Below are 22608 nucleotides of genomic sequence, written 5' to 3'. Positions count from 1 at the left end.
CCGCGGCCTCTCCTGCTACTCTCTCTAGCCATAACTCTATCCATCACCAAGGCTTACGTTTGTGCCTTGGTGCTTTTCGCTCTTCCCCTGTTGAGAGCCTCTATACAGAAGCAAATGTTCCATCCTTGTCTGATCGCCGTGATGCCCATTGCCTTCGTTACTATGTACGCTCTCACGATCTACACAATCCTTCCATTTATAGAATGGTCACCGATATTAGTAGACATTCTTTATTCGTTCGCCGCCCCTGTTTGCTCCGTCCCTTTTCTCTTCGCCTACTTTCACTCTTGTCTTCCCTTCAGTTACCACCTTTATATGTTCATGTAGCATCTCACTTTTCCCTACCCCCCTGGGAAGTTCCAGCTGTTCGGGTCTGTTCTTTCTCACTCCCTTGCTCGAAAGCTCAACTGCCTACGGTGGCTTCCCGCTCTCTTTTTCTTGATCACTTCCACTCTCATTCTCATGCTACCGCTGTGTACACAGATGGCTCTAAGTCTTCAGACGGCGTCGGATTCGCAGCAGTGTTTCCGGACAGCGTCGTACGAGGGCATTTACTATCTTCAGCTAGCATTTTTACTGCTGAACTGTATGCCATTCTTGCAGCACTTATTCGTATCGCATCTATGCCTGTGTCATCATTTGTAGTAGTCTCAGACTCCCTTAGTGCTCTACAGGCTATACGAAAATTTGATACATCTCATCCCCTAGTTCTCCGTATCCAACTTTGGCTACGCCGTATCTCTACCAAACATAAAGATATTGTTTTTTGTTGGGTCCCTGGTCATGTCGACGTACAGGGCAATGAACAGGCAGACACTGCTGCGCGGTCAGCAGTATATGACCTACCAATTTCCTATCGAGGTGTTCCATTTCTGGACTATTTTGCTGCAATAGCTACCCACCTTCGCACCCGTTGGCAACAACGTTGGTCAACTCTGCTCGGTAACAAACTTCATTCTATTAAACCGAGCATAGGTTACTGGCCGTCTTCTTGTCATCAGTGCCGAGGTTGGGAGACCACTCTCTCCCGCCTTCGCATTGGCCACACTCGTCTTACTCATGGGTATCTCATGGAGAGGCACCCTGTTCCTCTCTGTGAGCAGTGTCAAGTTCCAGTATCGATTAGCCACATTCTGTTAGACTGCCCTCTCTATCAACGAGCACGCAGAATTTACCTCCAACGTCGTCTTCGTTCTCCTACTCTCTCTTTACCTTCCCTTCTTGCTGATGGACCCTCCTTTAATCCTGACTCTCTCATTGACTTCTTGACAACGACTGATTTACTCCACAAACTCTGATGATACTTTTCGCACTCCCCTCAGCCCTTTCTGGTTCAGTCTCTTGCTGCCCTTTACCCTTTCACCATCCACTGCCCCGCTGTTATCCGTAACCTGTTGCTCATCCATCTCCCTTTTGCCACCTGATGCCCTCGCTTCCTTCCTGCCCTGCAGCGCTGTATAGTCCTTGTGGCTTAGCGCTTCTTTTTGATTATAATAATAATCTCTCTCCCTCTCTCTCTGGTTGTATCCTTAACATTCTGGCAAAACATTTTCCATCAGCACTTCTACCATGTAAGTCCTCCATGTTTCATGTATTCCATATTGATTTCAGTTCTCCTAGTCTTATTATTTTGTTTTTGAAATCACTCAAGAAGCTCTGCTTTGGTTATATGAAAGAGGATTGTATGTGGCGCTGGCGTCTGTATTCCACTGTAACAAACGACCCTCACCACATTCACACACACATGTACACGAAATTATGGACATATATTTGAACTTTTATCCCCTCGCAAGATTATCAGTGACCTTCCTCTTTTTTCCTTCCGCTATCTTTCTCTGCTGATTGTCTTGTCTGTTGTCACTAGTTTCTTCATAGTTTTTCCTATATGAACCTCCTGGTTTCCTGATAGTATCTCTGCTAATAACTTTTTTCTTGTACTCGCTGGAACGAGTACAAGAAAATCTAGAAAATCTGGAAAATCTGGAAAACCTGGAAAATCCTAGAAGGAATGGTCCCGAATCTACACACACAAATCACTCGCTACGAAAGTAAAAGACTGGGCAGGCGATGCAAAATACCCCCAATTAAAAGTAGGGGCGCCATTGGTACACTAAGAGAAAACACCATAAGTGTCCGGGGCCCTAGCCTGTTCAACAGCCTCCCACCAAGCATAAGGGGAATTACCAATAGGCCCCTGGCTGCCTTTAAGAGGGAGCTGGACAGATGCATAAAGTTGGTGCCGGATCAGCCGGGTTGTGGTACGTACGCTGGACTACGTGCGGCTAGGAGTAAGTCTGGTTGATCAGGCCCTGATCCACCGGGAGGCCTGGTCATGGACAGGGCCGCGGGGACTTTGATCCCCGGAATACCCTCCAGGTAGACTCCAGGTAATGATTCCTCTGTTCCTAGTTTTTATTATTACTGTCCTTTTTATTCTCCTCATTTTTCCCATTCAGAAATGTTCTTTTCTCGTGTTTCTAGCTATGATTCCTTTCTTATTTATACATTTCCCTGATTCCCTCCGAGATTATTTAATAATATTGCCTACTTCTCTTTCATTTTACTCTTCAGTCCAGCAATTATCGCATTTAATTATTGTAAATCACCTTGTTCTCTACTCTCTAATATTACCATATTTTGATTGCTCTAACTAAGTTATTTCATTTTCCTGTAGGTTTCACACCAACAACTGTAAGTGCAGTCTACTTGCGTGTTGGAGAGACTGTCAGTAATGTCAGGTGAAAGATAGACTGCCACTCTTCCACACAGTCATAAAATTCAGTTTGAAGCAGGTTAGGATACAACGACTTTCATTATGCACCCAGTGTGTGTGTGTGTGTGTGTGTGTGTGTGTGTGTGTGTGTGTGTGTGTGTGTGTGTGTGTGTGTGTGTGTGTGTGTTAAATCTATCAGTGATATCTTTTCAAATCTCCCACCAAAGGAGAATCATGCCTCAGCAATGACATATCGACCGTTTATGGCCATTTCGGCTATTTGAATAAATGTTCCAGTCTTACTTACCAAGGCCGCTTGTTAACATCGACAACTAGCCCTGGTTGCTACTACGCACAAATCGTCCTGGCTGCTACCATGTACAACTCGTCCTGGCTGCTACCACGTACAACTCGTCCTGGCTGCTACTACGCACAAATTGTCCTGGCTGCTACCACGTACAACTCGTCCTGGCTGCTGCCACGTACAACTCGTCCTGGCTGCTACCACGTACAACTCGTCCTGGCTGCTACCACGCACAACTCGTCCTGGCTGCTAACACGTACAACTAGTCCTGTCTACTACCACGTACAACTAGTCCTGGCTGCTACCACGTACAGTTAGTCCTGGCTGCTACCACGTACAACTAGTCCTGGCTGCTACCCTCAACTAGCCCTGGCTGTTAGCATTAACAACTAGTCTTCGCTGCTAGTTTAAGAATGACTTGCTGTAAAGGGCAAAAACAGAAGCACAGAAGATTAATTAGTCTTTATATACAGACCAAAACTTCTCTACAACAAATGTAAGTTAGAACACAATAACAATTAGATAAGACTGGAGGAGGACGGAGAGGTACATGACATTCTAAGAAGATGATTCGAGTGAGCACTCATAGTGGGGACAGGATCAGGAGTGGAACGGATCAGATGGAGTTGGATACCGTCTACACGTTGAAGGTGGAAGTGATAAGTATGATCGAACCCCGAAACAAGTATAAGCATGCTAGTGTTTTAGGTTAAGAGGCCGAGGCAGGAGCAGAGTCTCGACCCCAGGTAACACAACTCTGGTACACACATACACAAACACACTCAAACACATGCACATCCACACAAACACAAATAACAGAACAAGTGTCTACTGACTTTTTCAAATGATAACATAGAAAATGAAGAAACCCAAAGACACACACACACACCTGTAAAACTCAGCAAAGACCAATCAACCACTACCAGCACTACCTAACAACCTGGTCAATCATTAGACGCCAATACTATACAAGCAGAGGCAGCACAGGCTAGAAGGGCCAACTACCGTGATCACTCAACAAGGATGTTTAGTCATTAGCCTCGGTCCTATATAACCCGGCAGCCAGTGAATAGAGGCAAAGAAAAGTGGTGTGTGCAAACATGGAGAGAATAAACAGCCACTAGCACAACATGAAGGACATAGTCATTAGATTATTAATCGGAGGGATGAATGGGGCCACGATTGAAAGGAAGTGGAGGAGGAGGAGAGGGAAGAGGAGAGAGGAAAGAGGAGGAAAAGGAACCAAAGTGAGACTAAACAGAGAGAGAGAAATGATGAAGGTAACAATTATCTTGTAAATAAAATTAGGAATCCTAATCCTAACCTTGTAGAACTCTGTGTAAGACAGAGAGAGAGAGAGAGAGAGAGAGAGAGAGAGAGAGAGAGAGAGAGAGAGAGAGAGAGAGAGAGAGAGAGAGAGAGTGAGAGAGTGAGAGAGAGAGAGACAAGGGGTTAAGAGGAGAAGAACGGATAAAAGGACACGGAAAAATATACGAGAAATGACTTACAGTCATGGAACACTGAAATATTTCCTCTTTTACAGTTAAAGATTTTACAGGGCAGACGAGGACACTAGGAGGACATGAGGACATGAACTCATGATAAAGCCGTGCTGAGGTCATGATGACATGAGACAGAAGGAAAGAGGGAAGCGGCAAAGAGAGAGAATGAAGAATAAAGATACATGAAGGAAGCAGGAGGCGTGACGTCAGGTTGCCAAATGAAATACAAACAAGGCAGACAAAAGCCACCTTGTTTGTCCTCTGGTACCGTGTGACGTATCGTGTGATGTACCGTGTGATGTACCGTGTGATGTACCGTGTGATGTACCGTGTGATGTACCGTGTGATGTACCGTGTGATGTACCGTGTGATGTACCGTGGGATGTACCGTGTGATGTACCGTGTGATGTACCGTGTGATGTACCGTGTGATGTACCGTGTGATGTACCGTGTGATGTACCGTGTGATGTACCGTGTGATGTACCGTGTGATGTACAGTGTGATGTACAGTGTGATGTACAGTGTGATGTACAGTGTGATGTACCGTGGGATGTACCGTGTGATGTACAGTGTGATGTACAGTGTGATGTACAGTGTGACGTATCGTGTGATGTACCGTGTGATGTACCGTGTGATGTACCGTGTGATGTACAGTGTGATGTACAGTGTGATGTACAGTGTGATGTACAGTGTGATGTACAGTGTGATGTACAGTGTGATGTACAGTGTGACGTACCGTGGGACGTACCGTGGGATGTACCGTGGGATGTACCGTGGGATGTACAGTGTGATGTACAGTGTGACGTACAGTGTGATGTACAGTGTGATGTACAGTGTGGCGTACAGTGTGATGTACCGCGTGATGTACCGTGTGACGTACCGTGTGACGTACCGTGGGATGTACCGTGTGATAATACCCTGTGATGGTACTGTGTGATATGCCGTAGGATGTACTGTGTGATGGTATCGTGTGATGTACCGTATGATGGTACCGTGTAATGTACCGTGTGATGGTACCGTTTGATGCATCATGTGATGCACAGTGTGATGGTACCATCGGCACCGTATATAGTTATAGACAGTCAAGCACCCTCCCATACACAGCTACGCAGCTGGCACCTGCCCCTTCCTGTATACACTCACAAAGGAGTCAGGTCAGGCGGACAGGTGAGGAAAAACCTGGATTCAGTTCATGTGGAGAGGTGAGGAGAAACCTGGAGCCAGGTCATGAGGAGAGGTGAGGAGAAACCTGGAGCCAGGTCATGAGGAGAGGTGAGGAGAAACCTGGAGCCAGGTCATGAGGAGAGGTGAGGAGAAACCTGGAGCCAGGTCATGATGAGAGGTGAGGAGAAACCTGGAGCCAGGTCATGAGGAGAGGTGAGGAGAAACCTGGAGCCAGGTCATGAGGAGAGGTGAGGAGAAACCTGGAGCCAGGTCATGAGGAGAGGTGAGGAGAAACCTGGAGCCAGGTCATGAGGAGAGGTGAGGAGAAACCTGGAGCCAGGTCATGAGGAGAGGTGAGGAGAAACCTGGAGCCAGGTCATGAGGAGAGGTGAGGAGAAACCTGGAGCCAGGTCATGAGGAGAGGTGAGGAGAAACCTGGAGCCAGGTCATGAGGAGAGGTGAGGAGAAACCTGGAGCCAGGTCATGAGGAGAGGTGAGAAACCTTGAGCCAGGTCATGAGGAGAGGTGAGGAGAAACCTGGAGCCAGGTCATGAGGAGAGGTGAGAAACCTGGAGCCAGGTCATGAGGAGAGGTGAGGAGAAACCTGGAGCCAGGTCATGAGAGGAGGTGAGGAGAAACCTGGAGCCAGGTCATGAGAGGTAAGGAGAAACCTGAAGCCAGGTCACAGATTTGAGGAACCTGGAACCAGGTCAGGTGTGTCAGCACTGACTCTGGAATGTTTACATTCGTGGGGAGCACTAAACTCGTAGTGGTCACACAGCGCCTATCGAATGGGAGGTAATAATGTTTGATTCAAGATAAAAAAAATTAACTCCAGTTCCTTGGATCAAGAATCCCTACCCAGCACTAAGGGCATCATAGCACTCGTATACCCCGTATAGCATGCCAAGAACCACGTATATACCAGTTATCAACAAGAACCACACGTATATACCAGCTAACAAGAACCACACACATATACCAGCTATCAGCAAGAACCACACGTATATACCAACTATCAGCAAGAACCACACCTATATACCAGCTAGCAAGAACCACACCTAAGATAAGATTTGTTGGACATTTTTAACCCGGAGTGTTAGCCACCCAGGATAACTCACGAAAGTCAGTGCGTCATCGAAGACTGTCTGCCTTATTTCCATTGTGGTCCTTTAATCTTGTCCCCTAGGATGCCACCCACAACAGTCCACTAACACCCAGGTACCTACTTACTGTTAGGTGAACAGAGACAGCCCGACATTTCCACTCATGCCGGGGAGTAAACCAGGGACAGTGTGTGAAGCCAGTGCGTTGCCTACCAAGCCACGGGACAATCGTATATACCACCTATCAACATAAAGCACATGCACATTCAACCTATTAACTAAAACATGTAGACCACCTAGCAATACCTAAGATATTTGTATATCCCACCTAGCAACACACCAGTCACAGGGCCCTGTGACTGGTGAGTAGAAACGAGTCAAGTATACCTATCAACACGAAAAATACGTACATTCCATCTGTTATCACGAAATATACATGTATATCCACCTATCAACAACAAATATACCTGTATCTCCCCTATCAGCATCATAGATAAATATATACCACCTATCAACACCAACGATGTGTACATACCACCAGTCAACACCAAAGATACATGTATATCTCATCATCAAAATCACGAGTATATCCCACCTAACTAAAAACACACGTATAGGCCACCAATCAACAAAAACCATGGATATATCCCACCTATCAGCACCAAAACCCTCGCGTATATCCACCGAGAATAAATTTCTGTTACATTGGGGACACGGTGTATAAAAATATGCTGGGCATATTTCTTCTATGACAGAGATAAAAGTAGACTATTAATTTTCCCTGGATCTCAATATTCGTTCCCGGAGCAAGATTATAAATTCCCCGCCTCTCCTCCTCTCTCCCCTTCCTGGGGAACATTTTTCATAGGGAGACACTGTCGCAGCCAGCCGTTTGGGCAGGGGAAACTTCCCTGCACCTGTAGACTGGGGGAGGAGAGTTGCAGGCAGCCATGAGGGGCAAGGGAAATTTCCCCACTCCAGTAGACTGGGGGAGGAGAGTTGCAGGCAGCCATGAGGGGCAAGGGAAATTTCCCCACTCCAGTAGACTGGGGGAGGAGAGTTGCAGGGAGCCATGAGGGGCAAGGGAAATTTCCCCACTCCAGTAGACTGGGGGAGGAGAGTTGCAGGCAGCCATGAGGGGCAAGGGAAATTTCCCCACTCCAGTAGACTGGGGGAGGAGAGTTGCAGGCAGCCATGAGGGGCAAGGGAAATTTCCCCACTCCAGTAAACTGGGGGAGGAGAGTTGCAGGCAGCCATGTCACACAAGGAAAAACTTTCCTCATACTGTAGACTTGGGGATGAGAGTTGCAGTTAGACATGTGAGGAAACGGAAACTTACTCACACCTACCGACTGGGCGGGAAACAGTCGCAACCATCTGTGTAGAGGGGGGAGGTAAAGGCAGTGTAAAGGCAGAGAAATGAGAAGGAAAGAGGTAGGGGGGAAGAGAAGAAAAATACAGGGAGAAAAAAGTAAGAGCAAGGGAAGATGTGTTTCGGTACACACACGTACGGTTATGATATTTGTTAAAGGAGCTGTTTCGTCACAAGTGTCTTCATCAGTTCAAATACAGACACAACTGAAGCATATAGTGAGATAGTGTCAGGTGAAATAGGGTAAGGAAGCGAGTTGGCAGTGTCCGTTGTGTGTTGGTAACACATGAGGGCAAGTAAGTTCATTCAGGTATACACAAATACAGTTACATACATTATCATATATTGCAGCATGTGTAGAGAACCTAGGAACCTCAAAAAGTCGGACAAAGTGACTTATTTCCATTGGGGTCCTTGTCCAAACCGGACAAGAACTTGTCTGCCAGTTACTTGGAAATATTCAAGCTGCTTGATTTTGTGGGATGGTGTTTGAGAGTAACATTAAGACTGTTTCCAAGCATTTTCGTGTATGTACATCACTTTCACGGATAACCAGCTTAGTCTCACCTTGCTTTATGAGCAGTGTTGGACACAGGCATTAAGAGCACCCTGGTCACAAACTGACTTAAGTTGATGGACTCAGTCCGAGGAACCTACCCATGTCACTTAAATATTTCCTGTCACGTTTCACAGCCTATCCAGGAACCCATCAAAACACGATTTTTTGAGCATGCTGAAGAGACAACAGAGCCAGTGATGACTGCGAATGACAACTGAATATGAAGTATTAACGCTCTGGATCGCCTGTAACGAATTTTGGGAGTTAGAAAGCAGAACAAAGGAAAAGACAGACCTTGAAGTGACGATGATCATCAAAAGCAGACACTGAAGTGACGGAGATAACAGCATCAAGAGATGCATATAACTCTGCTATGAAAATATTGTCTGTCTCCTACACACGTCCCTGAGCTACACTCTCGGAAAACACAGCAGCATATCTCACACCATCTGAAGATCTGAAGCCATCGATGTACACAGCATAGCATGCGAGTGTCACTGAAATCGCCTAAGGAAGGGGGAGTATGTGTTAATAGCTGCGACACTAGACTTTGGGAATAGAAAGGAGGGGGTAATAAAGGTGAGACTCTAACCACTGGGACTTCTACAGGTTGGTGGGAAAAATTATTTTATAGATAAGAAGGTGAACAAAGAGGGAAGGTAGACTGAGGGAAACAACAAGAATCTCAAGGTGGAGATTGAAAGACTTATTCTTCATGCAGGGACATGAAGATCGTGGAAGCAGACTAGATAACTGAAACTAAATATCTTGGCAATCTCGCAAAGAATACTGAAAATAATACTGACAACAACAACAATAATATTAAAGTCAACATACAATCTTTGGACCAGAGAAAGAAGACAAACTCTCAAATACAAACACAACCACTGATGATGGAAGACATCAGGTCCAGAAAGTGTGACTACTGAAGCTGAGGTATATACCTCGTCACCTTAAACGAGTTTGAGCAATAATAATAATCATAATCATGGGGACGTGGTAAACTCATAGGAATCATACAGTGACTGTCCCGAGCGTGACGTAGAACCTTTGAAGGTGCCTATTCGTATAGCGTTTGATTTTCAACGAATTATACCCCGCCAGTGTACCGTACGTTTTTTTTTTTTCACAGTCACTGTTATCCTTCTATTTTTTTTTTCGTTTATATTACGTACATCAGCTGAACTTGAACGGACGATGGACAGAGCATTCTACTATACTATCCTGATATCGAGCATCTAGAGAGAATTATGGATTGTGGTTCAACTGGTAGCCCCTTCAACTCACATTCTGAAGAATATAGGTTCAATCCCAGCACCAGGGGAGAAGTTGTTCATGTTACCTTACATTAGTTGCCTTGTTTCACCTGCAGGTATTAGTCGACTTTTGTAAGTCTCATACGTGTGCTACGTCCCGAACCTGAGATCTCTCGGCTCTGAGCAGCTCACTTCACCACTACGTAGATCAGGTAGATCCCGTTACCAGCCCAACCCAGCGTTCTTTGGCACTGTGCTAACACCACAACCGACGCTCACACCTCAAAAATTAAACGATATTTCTCGTCCGGTAACTTAGATTTATCTCAGCCTCATAAACATGGACGTGTACTCACCTATTTGTGGTTGCAGGGGTCGATTCGTAGCTCCTGGTCTCGCCTCTTCACTGATTGCTACTAGGTCCTAGGTCCCTGCTCCATGAGCTTTATCAAACCTCATCTTAAAGCTATGTATGGTTCCCGCCTCCACTACGTCACTTTCTAGGCTGTTCCACTGCCTGACAAGTCTATGACTGAAGAAATACTTCCTAACATTCCTTTAACTCATCTGAGTCTTCAACTTCCAATTGTGATCCCTTGTTTCTGTGTCCCATCTCTGGAACATTCTGTCTTTGCCCACCCTGTCTATTAATACCGCGCAGTATTTTATACGTCGTTATCATGCGAGAGAGAGACGGACGGACGGACAGACAAAGACAGACACACACACACACACACACACACACACACACACACACACACAGGAAATCCTTTGTCACCGACCTCCTGGAGTTCTACGACAAGGTGACGGCAGTAAGACAAGAGAGAGGGGTGGGTAGACTGCATTTTCTTGGACTGTAAAAAGGCTTTTGACACGGTTTCACACAAGAGACTAGTGCAAAAGCTGAAGGACCAGGCAGGTATAACAGGGAAGGCACTGGAATGGATCAGAAAATACCTGTCTAGGAGTCATGGTACGTGACGAGATGTCGGAGTTGGCGCCTGTGACGAGCAGGGTTCCACAGGGGTCATATCAAGGACCGGTACTGTTTCTGATATATGTGAACGACATGAAGGAAGGAATAGACTCAAAAGAGTGTGTTTGAGGACGATGACAAGTTAATGATCTCAAGTTAATGAGGAGAATTCAATCGGAAGAGGACCAGGCAGGACTACAAAGGAAACTGGATAGGCTACAAGCCTGGTCTAGCAACTGGATCCTGGAGCTCAACCGCGCCAAGTGCAAAGGCATGAGGGTCGGGGAAGTCAAAGAAGACCGCAGACGGAGTACAGTCTAGGGGGCCAAAGGCTACAAACCTCACTTAAGGAAAAGGAGCTTGGGGTGAGTATAATACCGAACATATCTCCTGAGGCGCACATCGACCAAATAACTGTTGCAGCATATGGGCGACTAGCAAACCTAAGAATAGCTTTCCGACATCTCAGTAAGGAGTCGTTCAAGACTGTATACCGTGTACGTCAGGCCCATATTGGAGTATGCAGCACCAGTTTGGAATCCACATCTGGCCAAGCACATCAGGAAATTAGAGAAAGGTTTGTAACGAGACTAGTTCTGGAGATTGACACACTTATGCAACATATGGGAATCTTTGTTGAAGAAACGTTTCGCCACACAGTGGCTTCATCAGTCCAATACAAAGCAGAAAGGTATTTTTAGAGGAAGAGTTTGAGGTAATCAGTCCCTCAGCCTGGAAGCGATGTGTTCAGTCCATCAATCTTGTAGGAAGTACAGCATAGGGCCAGAGAGGTGGCTTATATACTGCAGTCAGGTGAAACGAAGCAGGAGGCGGCGGGATCACAGTGAAACCATCCACTAGTGTAAGTAGGTCTTCGTCCGAAGGTTGGACGAAGACTTCTCTGGCCCTGTGCTGTACTTTCTACAAGAATGATGGACTGAACACATCGACTCCAGGCTGAGGGACTGATTACCTCAAACTCCTCCTCTCCCCACACTTTTCTGCTTTGTATTGGACTGATGAAGCCACTGTGTGGCGAAACGTTTCTTCAATAAAGATTCCCATATGTTGCATAAGTGTCTCAATCTTCAACTTGTCGTTTTTCAGAACCATTTATGACACTAGTCCCGGAGCTAAGGGGCATGTCATACGAGGAGAGATTAAGGGAAATCGGCCTGACGTCACTGGATTACAGGAGGGATAGGGGAGACATGATAATGACATATAAAATACTGAGAGGAATCGACAAGGTGGACCAAGACAGGATGTTCCAGAAATGGGACACACAAACAAAGGGTCACAAGTGGAAGTTGAAGACTCGGATGAGCCACAGGGATGTTATAAAATATTTCTTAAGGCATAGAGGTGTCAGGAAGTGGAATAGTCTGGGAAGTGATGTAGTGGAGGCAGGATCCATACATAGCTTTAAGAAGGGGTATGATAAAGCTCATGGAACAGGAAGAGTGACCTAGTGGCGACCAGTGAAGAGGCGGGACCAGGAGCTGTGAATCGACCCCTGCAACCACAACTAGGCGAGTACACACCCCACCACCACACTACAAACAACAGGCCCAAGTATCTACTGAGAAGTACCTTTGACAACTGATAACAGAGACACACGTAAACATGTGAGAGTTAACAGAAAACCCAACGGTTGATTTCTCTGGGTTATTCTGGGTTTATATATACATACAGTAATGCAGTATCATTGTATACCCAAACATACTATTTGTCCTGAACTATTGCATAAATTTATACTGTTTATATTTTTTCTTAATGATTATCATTATTATTTTATTATCTTTTCTCCACACATAAGCATCAGGACGAGGTGGCCGAGTGGTTAAGGCGTTGGACTGCTAATCCAATAGGGTCTCCCTGCGTGGGTTCGAATCCCATCCTCGTCGGAGTAATATGATTTTTACTAGTTTCATAGACTTAAATTATGCATAACATTTTCACGCTACACTTCGTAGGTTCACTAGGATGATCATGTCCTCTCACTTCTGATATTACTTGGTGTAGATTGTTTTCCATAAAATTAAAACAACGGGATGGGTATAAAAACAAACGTTGAAGTCTGATGATGAATAATTAAGCTAATATACACTGTAACAGCTCTAGCTCACATCTTCACTTAGTTGAAGCAGGAAATCTGAGAAAACTTTAATGGTGTTTCTCCTTTGTAAACAAAATCTTGTGGTGGTGTACTGTTGCACCAACTTGCCTCCACTACTATCAAACACGCTAATACACGCCTGCTAGATGTCCAAGTTCCTTGCCTGGACATCCAACAGTTTAAAGATGATCATGAATATAATACTTTGACATCTTTTGGTCATTTGGGAGTGCGTTGTCTCTACATTCATCACTTTTTCCACATTGCAACACAGTAACGCAAGGTGTGACAGTAATTCCTCTGGCAACGTTTACTTTTGTGAAATAAGAACACAAGAAATATTAATTAAGGTATTTTAATGAGAACACGTTTCGCCTCGACTGGCGAAAAGTGTCCTTGTTGAAATACTCCGACACTACCATATTTCATTTCACATTTGAAGGTATTTTATACCATATACTACCCAAGGTTTTCATTTAGTTTGGTCTACATCAGCTGGCGGGTGCAAAACTCCCACCTCCAACCAATCACCACATCCACCTCCCCCTAACCTCTCACCCGTCTCCCCTTCCGTCTTCCCTTCCGTCCCTCCCCCCTCCGTCCTACCCAGACAAGAGGCAGAGGCTGGGATCACTTCACAGGTGCGTTAGACGCTGAGAAATGACTAACCGATATTTCTCATACATTCCTAAGTCCCTCTTGACCCAGGCAGAAGTACTTCGCAAAACCAAGGAAAACTACTCAGGGAGGAAAGTGAGTCAGTACCTCAGGAGGGAAGTAGGTAACAGCTCTTAGTTAGCAAATAAAGTTAACCTAACCTTGTAAAACCTGTGTAAAAAACAAGGCGGGGAAAGGGAGTAAGATCCCCAGGAGAGGAAGGGACAAGAACCCAAAGAGGAAAACGGTGTTTGTATCCCAGGAAGGGAGTGATATACCCAAGAAGGGAAGTGAAATGTATCCCAGATAGGGAGGGGAAAAAAGTACTCAGGGATAGAGAAGGTACCCCGGGAGAAGAAGGGAAGTACCTCAGGTGGGGAAAGGAGAAATGCTTCAGAAGGGGAAGGGGCAAGTACCTATAGAGGGAAGTGCATCACGGTACTAATGATTGAGCTGGAAAGTTTGATAAAAATAAAAGTTGTTTTTGTCCAATTTAGCGTAAGACATGACTCAACAAAAGAAAAGAATATATTTAACATTAATGTGTTACTAATTTATGTCTGGTCGGTGTAGTACGAGAATAAATAAGACATTTATTATTGTTGTTGTAATACGAGTATAAATAAAAGGCATTATTAAAGTTGCAGTATGAGAATAAATAAAACGTATATTTATTACTGAAGTTGCTTCCTAATTTTTTTTTTATAACTTGAGAACGTCTCAACCGATCAGTTTCAAATTTTCAACACTGGTGTACGATAACGAGGGAAAGATTCATGCAACTACTGGCTTGTGTAGGTGCCCTCTGGTCAACATTTTATATAAGATTGATATATTTGGTTTTGGTGCGATAATTTGAGAATGCTTCTTCTGATTATCTTCAAACTTTCAGCAGTTGAAAGCTTTGCTCAAAGGAAAGTTTAATTTTATTTGGGATGTGTTTGTCGCAACTTACAAGATCGAATAAACAAACTGTGAAATTTAAGTAGAGAATGCGTCTTTATTTGGCTAGGACTAAATTTCTTCAGTCAAATTTGTCAGTCTGATTTAAAAACAATAATGAAAATTTAAATATTGATTTTCAAGTGATAGCTTGTGAATGCGTCATCTGATTGGATTCAAACCTTCTATGCTGACTTAGCTTACTAAGCAGAAGCTTTGGATCATCAGACTATGTAAGTACCAATTCACAGAATTTTCCTTAAACTCTTCAGCTGCCTATGGTAGCTCATAGCACCTATTCTCATTCCAGTCTCCAAAAAATAGAATTATAGAGAATTTGAAATATGAGAAAAAAGTGAGAAATATAGAAACCTATTTTTTTTTTTTTTTTTACATTTTCATGAGTTCAGCGAGTCCTTAAATGTTTTTACGTACATATTTACGTACAGCTCTGTTGTATACGCATATAAAATCAGTTTGAGTGTTGTATTCTCCCTCTAATGTTATAGTGTTGGGGTCGGTGATTTTTTTAGGTATTACCCCACAACAAATTTATGTACAACGAAATTACCCACTTGAAAGTCTCACAGAATCCGGAAAAAACACAAGGAGCATTCAAATTTGTAATAGTTTATTGAATGTATTTGTATGTTGTTATTATTATAATCAAAAAGAAGCGCTAAGCCACAAGGGCTATACAGTGCTGCAGGGCAGGAAGGAAGCGAGGGTATCAGGTGGCAAAAGGGAGATGGATGAGTAATACACCGGGGCAGTGGATGGTGAAAGAGTAGAGGGCAGCAAGAGATTGAGCTAGAAAGGGCTGAGGGGAGTGCGAAAGGTATCATCATCAGAGTTTGTGGAGTAAATCAGTCGTTGTCAAGAAGTCAATGAGAGAGTCAGGATTAAAGGAGGGTCCATCAGCAAGAAGGGAAGGTAAAGAGAGAGTAGTAGAGCGGAGACGACGTTGGAGGTAAATTCTGTGTGCTCGTTGATAGAGGGCAGTCTAACAGAATGTGGCTAATCGATACTGGAACCTGACACTTCTCACAGAGAGGAACAGGGTGCCTCTCCATGAGATACCCATGAGTAAGACGAGTGTGGCCAATGTGAAGGCAGGAGAGAGTAGTCTCCCAACCTCTGCACTGATGACAAGAAGATGGCCAGTAACCTATGCTCGGTTTAATAGAATGAAGTTTGTTACCGAGCAGAGTTGACCAACGTTGTTGCCAACGGGTGTGAAGGTGTGTAGCTATTACAGCAAAATAGTCCAGAAACGGAACACCTCTATATGAAATTGGTAGGTCATGTACTGCTGACAGCGCAGCAGTGTCTGCCTGTTCATTGCCCTGTACGTCGACATGACCAGGGACTCAACAAAAAACAATATCTTTATGCTTGGTAGAGATACGGCGTAGCCAAAGCTGGATACGGAGAACTAGGGGGCGAGGTGTTTTAAATTTTCGTATAGCCTGTAGAGCACTAAGGGAGTCTGAGACTACCACAAATGATGACACAGGCATAGATGCGATACGAGTAAGTGCTGCAAGAATGGCATACAATTCAGCAGTAAAAATGCTAGCCAAAGATAGTAAATGCCCCCGCACGACGCTGTCCAGAAACACTGCTGCGAATCCGACGCCATCTGAAGACTTAGAGCCACCTGTGTACACAGCGATGGTATGAGAATGAGTGTGGAAGTGATAAAGAAAAAGAGAGCAGGAAGCCACCGTAGGCAGTTGGGCTTTAGAGCAAGGGAGTGAGAAAAAACAGACTCGAACAGCTGCAACTTCCCAGGGGGGTAGGGAAAAGTGAGATGCTACATGAACATGTAAAGGTGGTAACTGAAGGGAAGACAAGAGCAAATGTAGGCGAAGAGAAAAGGGATGGAGCAAACAGGGGTGGCAAACAAATAAAGAATGTCTACTAATATCGGTGACCATTCTATAAATGGAAGGATTGCGGAGATCGTGAGTATGTACATAGTAGTGAAGGCAATAGGCATCACGGCGATCAGACAAGGATGGAACATTCGCTTCTGCATAGAGGCTCTCAACAGGGGAAGAGCAAAAAGCACCAAGGAATAACGTAATCCTTGGTGATGGATGGGGTTAAGGCTGGAGAGAGTAGCAAGAGAGGCCGCTGAAAAATCTGTTCACCATAATCGAGTTTCGATAAAATGAGGGCTGAATGTAGGCGAAGCAGATTTCAATGATCAGCTCCCCAGGAAAGATGAGCAAGGGTTTTAAGAAGGTTCAGCCGGCTGTGACAAGTTGCATTCAGAGAGGTAATGTGAGGTTTCCAGGATAACCTACGGTCAAAGAAAAGGCCTAGAAACCTGACTATCACGTTCAGGTATAAGTGAGCCATAGACGTACAAAGGATGATTGGAGATGACAGAGCGTCTAGTGAAAGTAATTTGGCGAGTTTTGGTACTGGAAAATTTAAACCCATGCGTGGTGGCCCAATTGGAAACACGGTCGACCGCATGTTGGAGAGAAACTGTAATGAGATGACAGTCAGCACCTGCACAAGCAATAGCGAAGTCATCAACATGGAGTGTTGACCAAATATTGGGTGGAAGAGCAGAGGCCAAATCATTGAGAGCAAGGAGAAAAAGTGTTGTGCTCAGAACACATCCCTGAGGGACACCTTCAGCTTGGACGAAGTCCGGGGAAAGCACATTACTGACTCTAACACGGAAATGTCTGTCAGTTAAAAAGTTCTTAAGGAAGGATGGTAGATTGCCTCAGAGGCCTAAGGAGTGGGCTTGGGCCAAAATATACCTCCAAGTTGTGTCATATGCCTTCTCAAGGTCAAAAAATATTGCAATAACAGAGTGATTATTCGCAAAGGCATTACGAACATAAGTATCCAAGCGTAGTAAGGGGTCTATGGTAGAACGGCCCTTACGAAAGCCATATTGACTAGTGGAGAGACTGTCGTGTCTCTCTAAATACAACATTAAACGTCGATTCGCCAGACGTTCCATCACTTTGCAACCTGCACTAGTAAGAGCGATGGGACGATAGTGGGAGGCATCATGTCCCGTAGAACCTGGCTTGCGGAAAGGGAGAACAATGGCAGATTTCCACAGCTGGGGAAGAACTCCTTGTGCCCAAATAAGATTGAAGAGGTGTAAGAGGACTACAAGGGCTGACTGATGTAAATGTTGTAACATCCGAATATGAATGTCGTCAGGCCCAGCTGCAGATGATCGGCAAGCTGAGAGTGTTGCCTCCAGTTCCTGAAGTGTAAAAGGCACATTATACTGTTCTTCTCTGAGAGAAGAAAAGTCCAAGGGTACTAACTCTCTGGCAGACTTTGAGGAAAGAAACGAGGGACATAGATGGAGCCCCTGGGAAATACGGACCAGGTGAGTGCCAATTTCAATGGTAACGTCAAGAGGGTTTGCTACATCAATACCGGCGACCCGTAGAACAGGAGCCGGGTCAGGAGAGTATTTACCACTCAATTTCCTCACTTTTTTCCAGACTGCACTCAGAGGAAGCAGAGGAGATGGTGGAAACAATCTTGCCAGCAAGCGCGTTTATCGTCACGGATGACACGGCGAGTGATCGCACACTTCTGCTTAAAATCAAGAAGTCTCTCATCTGTTCTATTGTACGGGTACCTGCCCCATGCAGCACGTTTCAAACGTACTGCACGAGCACAAGCAGGAGACCACCAAGGCACGCACTTCTGAGAATGCCTGCCTGAGGTTTGGTATATAGAATGAGAAGCTGCGGTGAAAACTGACGTCGAGAAGAGGTGTAGGAGCTCATCAATGGAGGATGAAGAAGGAACCTCACTAAAAGCAGTGAGTTGCGAGTAAAGGTCCCAATTTGCCCGATCAAGTTGCCAGCGAGGGCTACGGAAAGGTGGTGAATATAAAGGAGAAGTAAGAATGATTAGAAAATGATCGCTGTCGTGTAAGTCCGGTAGAACAGACCAGGTGAAGTCTAGCGCAGTGGAGGAAGAGCAGACTGATAGATCGATGCAAGAGAGAGTATGAGTACAAGGATCAAAATGGGTGGGAGTACCCATATTTAAAACATGGAGAGGGTGAGAGGCGAGAAAAGCCTCCAACTGGATGCCACGTGTGTCACAATGAGACCCCAGAGGAAATGGTGGGCATTAAAATCACAAAGTAACAGAAGTGGTGGTGGTAAGGATGAAACAAGAAAGACAAAATCTGGGATAGAAAATGCTCGAGAAGGAGAGAGATATAAAGAACATATTGTAAACCACTTTTTCAAGTGGATACGGGCTGCAGTGTAATGCAGCGAGGGATGGACAAATAGTTGACAATACGGAATATCATTGCGTTGAAGAAGAGCACTTTCATTAAAGGTCCCATCTGAGAAAGGATCCGAAGAATACAATAAATTATAGCCTGAGATAGGTTGGAAAACAGCCGAGCGTAATTTTGGTTCTTGTAAGCAAGCACCAACAGGGGAAAACCGGGAAAGCAGCATCTGCAGCTCACCCCGATTACCCGAGGCCACGGATATTACACTGTAAATAGGCCATGATTGGAAATGAAGAAAAAACCAGGAATCCATAGGGAAAGGCACCTACGTACTAGAGGGTTTAGAAAAGTCAATGTGCGGTGGCATCGGAAGACGTTCAAGCAGCGAAGGAATGGAGCGTTGCGAAGAATGGAGTTGTGGAGATGGAGGAGAGGGAAGAGAAGGAACAGGAGGTGGATCAGTGTCCACTGAAGGTTTAGTCTCTGCAATATATTCTGAAATGGCTTCAAGTGTTTCTGAATTCAAAGATGTATGGGAGACAATATTGGAGGTAGAAGGGGGGGAGGGAGTAAAGATTGGGACAGTAATGGACTGTACCAAAGGGGAGGGGGACGAAAGAGTGTAGGGGACTGAAGAAGTGTGGGAGGGGACAGAAGAGGCAGAAACCTGGGAGGTGGCAGAAGAGGGAGAAACTTGGGAGGGGATGGGGGTGGAATGCATAGTACGAGGAGGAGGATGAACCTCCACACTTGTAATAGAGCCAGAGAGAGGGGAAGAACTAGGCACAGAGACTGGAAAGGTAAAATGCAGAGGTGGAAGAAGGGAAGGAGGGGGCAAAGAAGATTTGAGCAATGGGGATTTTTTGGACTTCTGAGAAGTAGAGGGGCGATTGGTATAAGGTGTCGTATGAGGTCTTGTCGATACCTGGGCTTGTGAGGAAGGACGCGAAGATGTGAGAACAGACTGAGTTGTAGTCGGGACGTCAGAGCCAAGGACAGCAAAAGGATTAGATACCAGAGTGGCTATGGGAGGGGTAACAACAGAGGAGGCTGCAGAAGATGGGACCCCAGAAGTGGGGCGACATTTTGAAACACGAGAATAAGAAACACAGGGTAGTCTCCCTTGCAGGTGGAGATGAGAAACTGCCATAGCATAAGGGAGACCTTCTGCCTCTTTGAGGCAACGGATTTCACGCTCATTTAAGTAGACCTGGCAACGGCGAGAGTACGAAGGGTGAGCCTCATTACAATTAAGGCAAGATGGAGGTTGACTGCAAGATGTATTAGAATGGTCGTCGGCACCACAGGCTGGGCATTCAGCTATAGATCTGCAATATTTCACTGGGTGACCAAAACGCCAGCAATTTCTACACTGCTGTGGTGTAGGGATCACCTTTCAAACTTGTAACCGATGTCCCGCGACATAAACAGAGGACGGGAGTTCATGGCTGTCGAAAGTTAATCGAGCCACATTGCAAGGGTATCGTCTCTGCCCGCGGGCAGGAAGGACATAAGTGTCTACTTTGAGGATCAGGAGATCCTGGAGTTCCAGCTGTTCAAGAATGTCATTGCCACATGACTGGAAATTCTGTTGGACTATGGTACAGGGCAGAATGACAGTACCACTACAAGAATTGAGAGAAAGATGTTTTTCAATAGCGATAGGAGTAGTATCGATATGCGAAAGGAGAGAAAGATCATGAGCTTGGGTAGCATTCTGTACAGTGACGATGCGCATACCGCTTTGCCAATACTATGATCAGAAAGATAGGCAGAGGAAGAAGTCGGTCTTAAAGTAAAGAATTTAGTCGATTGTGTGGTCCGAAACTGAGCGTGGAGAGGGAGTGCATGATGTGTCGGTCTTTTCTGAGTAGAATGGGAAGGTAACGAAGGAACATCACCAGGAGATTGTCGATGGCGTTTAGGAGTAGGACCGGAGTTGGTCCGTCGTGAAATGGGCTGGCGATTCGAGAACTGCCGTACCGTAGAGGGAGAGGCCGGAAGCATAGTCAAAGGAGAGCGGAGGTCAGACAAATCGAAGGAGTCAGTCGAAGCCCTGGTACCTGAAGCAGGTGAGGAAACAGACCAGCAAGAGGTACAGGGGCATCAGGAGTGTCCGAAGAGTGGTCAAAAAAAGCAAGGCAGGGTCAGAATGGGGTGCAGTATCAAGAAGGGGCCCGGGGGTAGTGGGTTCATGGACTGGGTCCTCCATGGTTAGGTTACTCCTTTCTTTTTTTTTTATTAAAAACAAAAAGCAAAGGAGAAAATAAAATAAAAATAAAAAAAAGAATAAAAAAAGAGGGGAGCGGGGAGGAATAGTTCCCAGGAGGAATGAAAAGGCCGGAAATCTCCCTCCGTGTCCAAGAGGATCTCAGCACCACTCTAGCGCAGATGCAGCATGGAACCCATGCCATACCCTACCCTTCATGCCAGTAAACCAGCAATCCAGGATAGCAACCTCGCATCTGCCGAGCTACCTGGGTGGACAAAAGAGAGGGCGGCCGGATATCCGCCACAAAACATACCTCCTTCGGCCACCACCGCCAGAATCCGAAAGGTGGCTTCCAGAGATACATCCGTCGCCCAAAAGACACCCAAAGCCACCCTCCGGGATACCGGAGAGGGATCGGGATATCCCCAGGTGATCCAGATTCCACGGCAAACTACGCCACCGCCAAGAACCTCAACGGAATGGGGTGGACCCCAGTACCCTTCCCCTAACTAGGAACTTGCATGCCTGTGGGAAAAATCCCAAAGGCCAAAAAGAGGAAGGGCAAAAGGGAGGGGTGGGGAGGAGGAGGAGGAAAGGAAAAAGGGGAGGATGGGATAGGGAAGGGGGGATTGGGGGGTAATTAGGTTCGGTCTGAGGAAGGAGACCAACAGGTCTAAGTCCTCAGACCAAGAGCCTCTTCACCATGCTAAGGAGCCCCCCTTGAAGAGGTGTATTTGTATGGAGAATAGTCATACAAGCTGAAAAGTGTGTGTTATACACAAAATTAACATAATAAAATGAAAATAATATGCATGAAATGTTCCATTTTTGATGCAACATCAACAAAATTAGAACTTTTTAATATCAGAACAATTCTGATACTGTCTTCGGCGTTCAACCGATTTTTGGACTTGCTTTTCAAGTTAGAGTGGAAAATCCTTGTTGGTAAAGACAGGTAGTTGTAAATGGCAGCAGTATTTTTATTGCTTCCTCGTGTGCAACTTTGAAAGCCTTTGTAGCTCTTGACATCTAAAAAATGAACAGGTCTGCATTGTTCTGAAATTCAATGCTTCATTGTTGGAGCGAAGTTCAAGAAGTTTTATATCATTGCCAACTTAAGAAATGGTGCATACAAATTAAATTTTTAATTTTATTCAAACTACAAATTATTTGTTTGAAAAATTGTAACGTTCGTAATTTAAATCGTTTATTAAATAACAGATTTCTGTGCAGTTTTATATACATGTTTACTGAGCCTTCATTACCCACGAGATTTTAATTTTTACCCCATTTGGGGTAATTTACCCCAGTTCCCCGACAAATGATATAGTGTATAACTTGAGAACGACTCGTCTGATTGGTTTCAAATTTTTCATTGCTTGTGAAAAAGACTTATGGAAAAGTTAATGAAACAGAGACGATTAGGTTTAGTCTCTGCTGTGTTGAGGTCACAACTGTGCAGCCTCCTGAGGTCACA

General features: G+C 45.1%; 1 protein-coding gene and 1 non-coding gene across 2 annotated transcripts in view; one reads left to right on the top strand and one right to left on the bottom strand.

The window, feature by feature from the left end:
• The window catches only part of OXA1L (OXA1L mitochondrial inner membrane protein), a 229417-nt gene that overhangs the window by 132347 nt on the left and 74462 nt on the right, over positions 1 to 22608 (bottom strand). The gene's annotated exons all lie outside the window — the stretch shown is intronic.
• Positions 12778 to 12859, top strand: TRNAS-GCU (transfer RNA serine (anticodon GCU)). Its single transcript has one exon. It is a non-coding gene; the product is annotated as a tRNA-Ser (tRNA).

Source organism: Cherax quadricarinatus, chromosome 73 (genome assembly GCF_038502225.1).
Source record: "Cherax quadricarinatus isolate ZL_2023a chromosome 73, ASM3850222v1, whole genome shotgun sequence".
In the NCBI taxonomy this organism is placed as follows: Eukaryota; Metazoa; Arthropoda; class Malacostraca; order Decapoda; family Parastacidae; genus Cherax; species Cherax quadricarinatus.
This window is presented reverse-complemented; position numbering and strand designations above follow the sequence as displayed.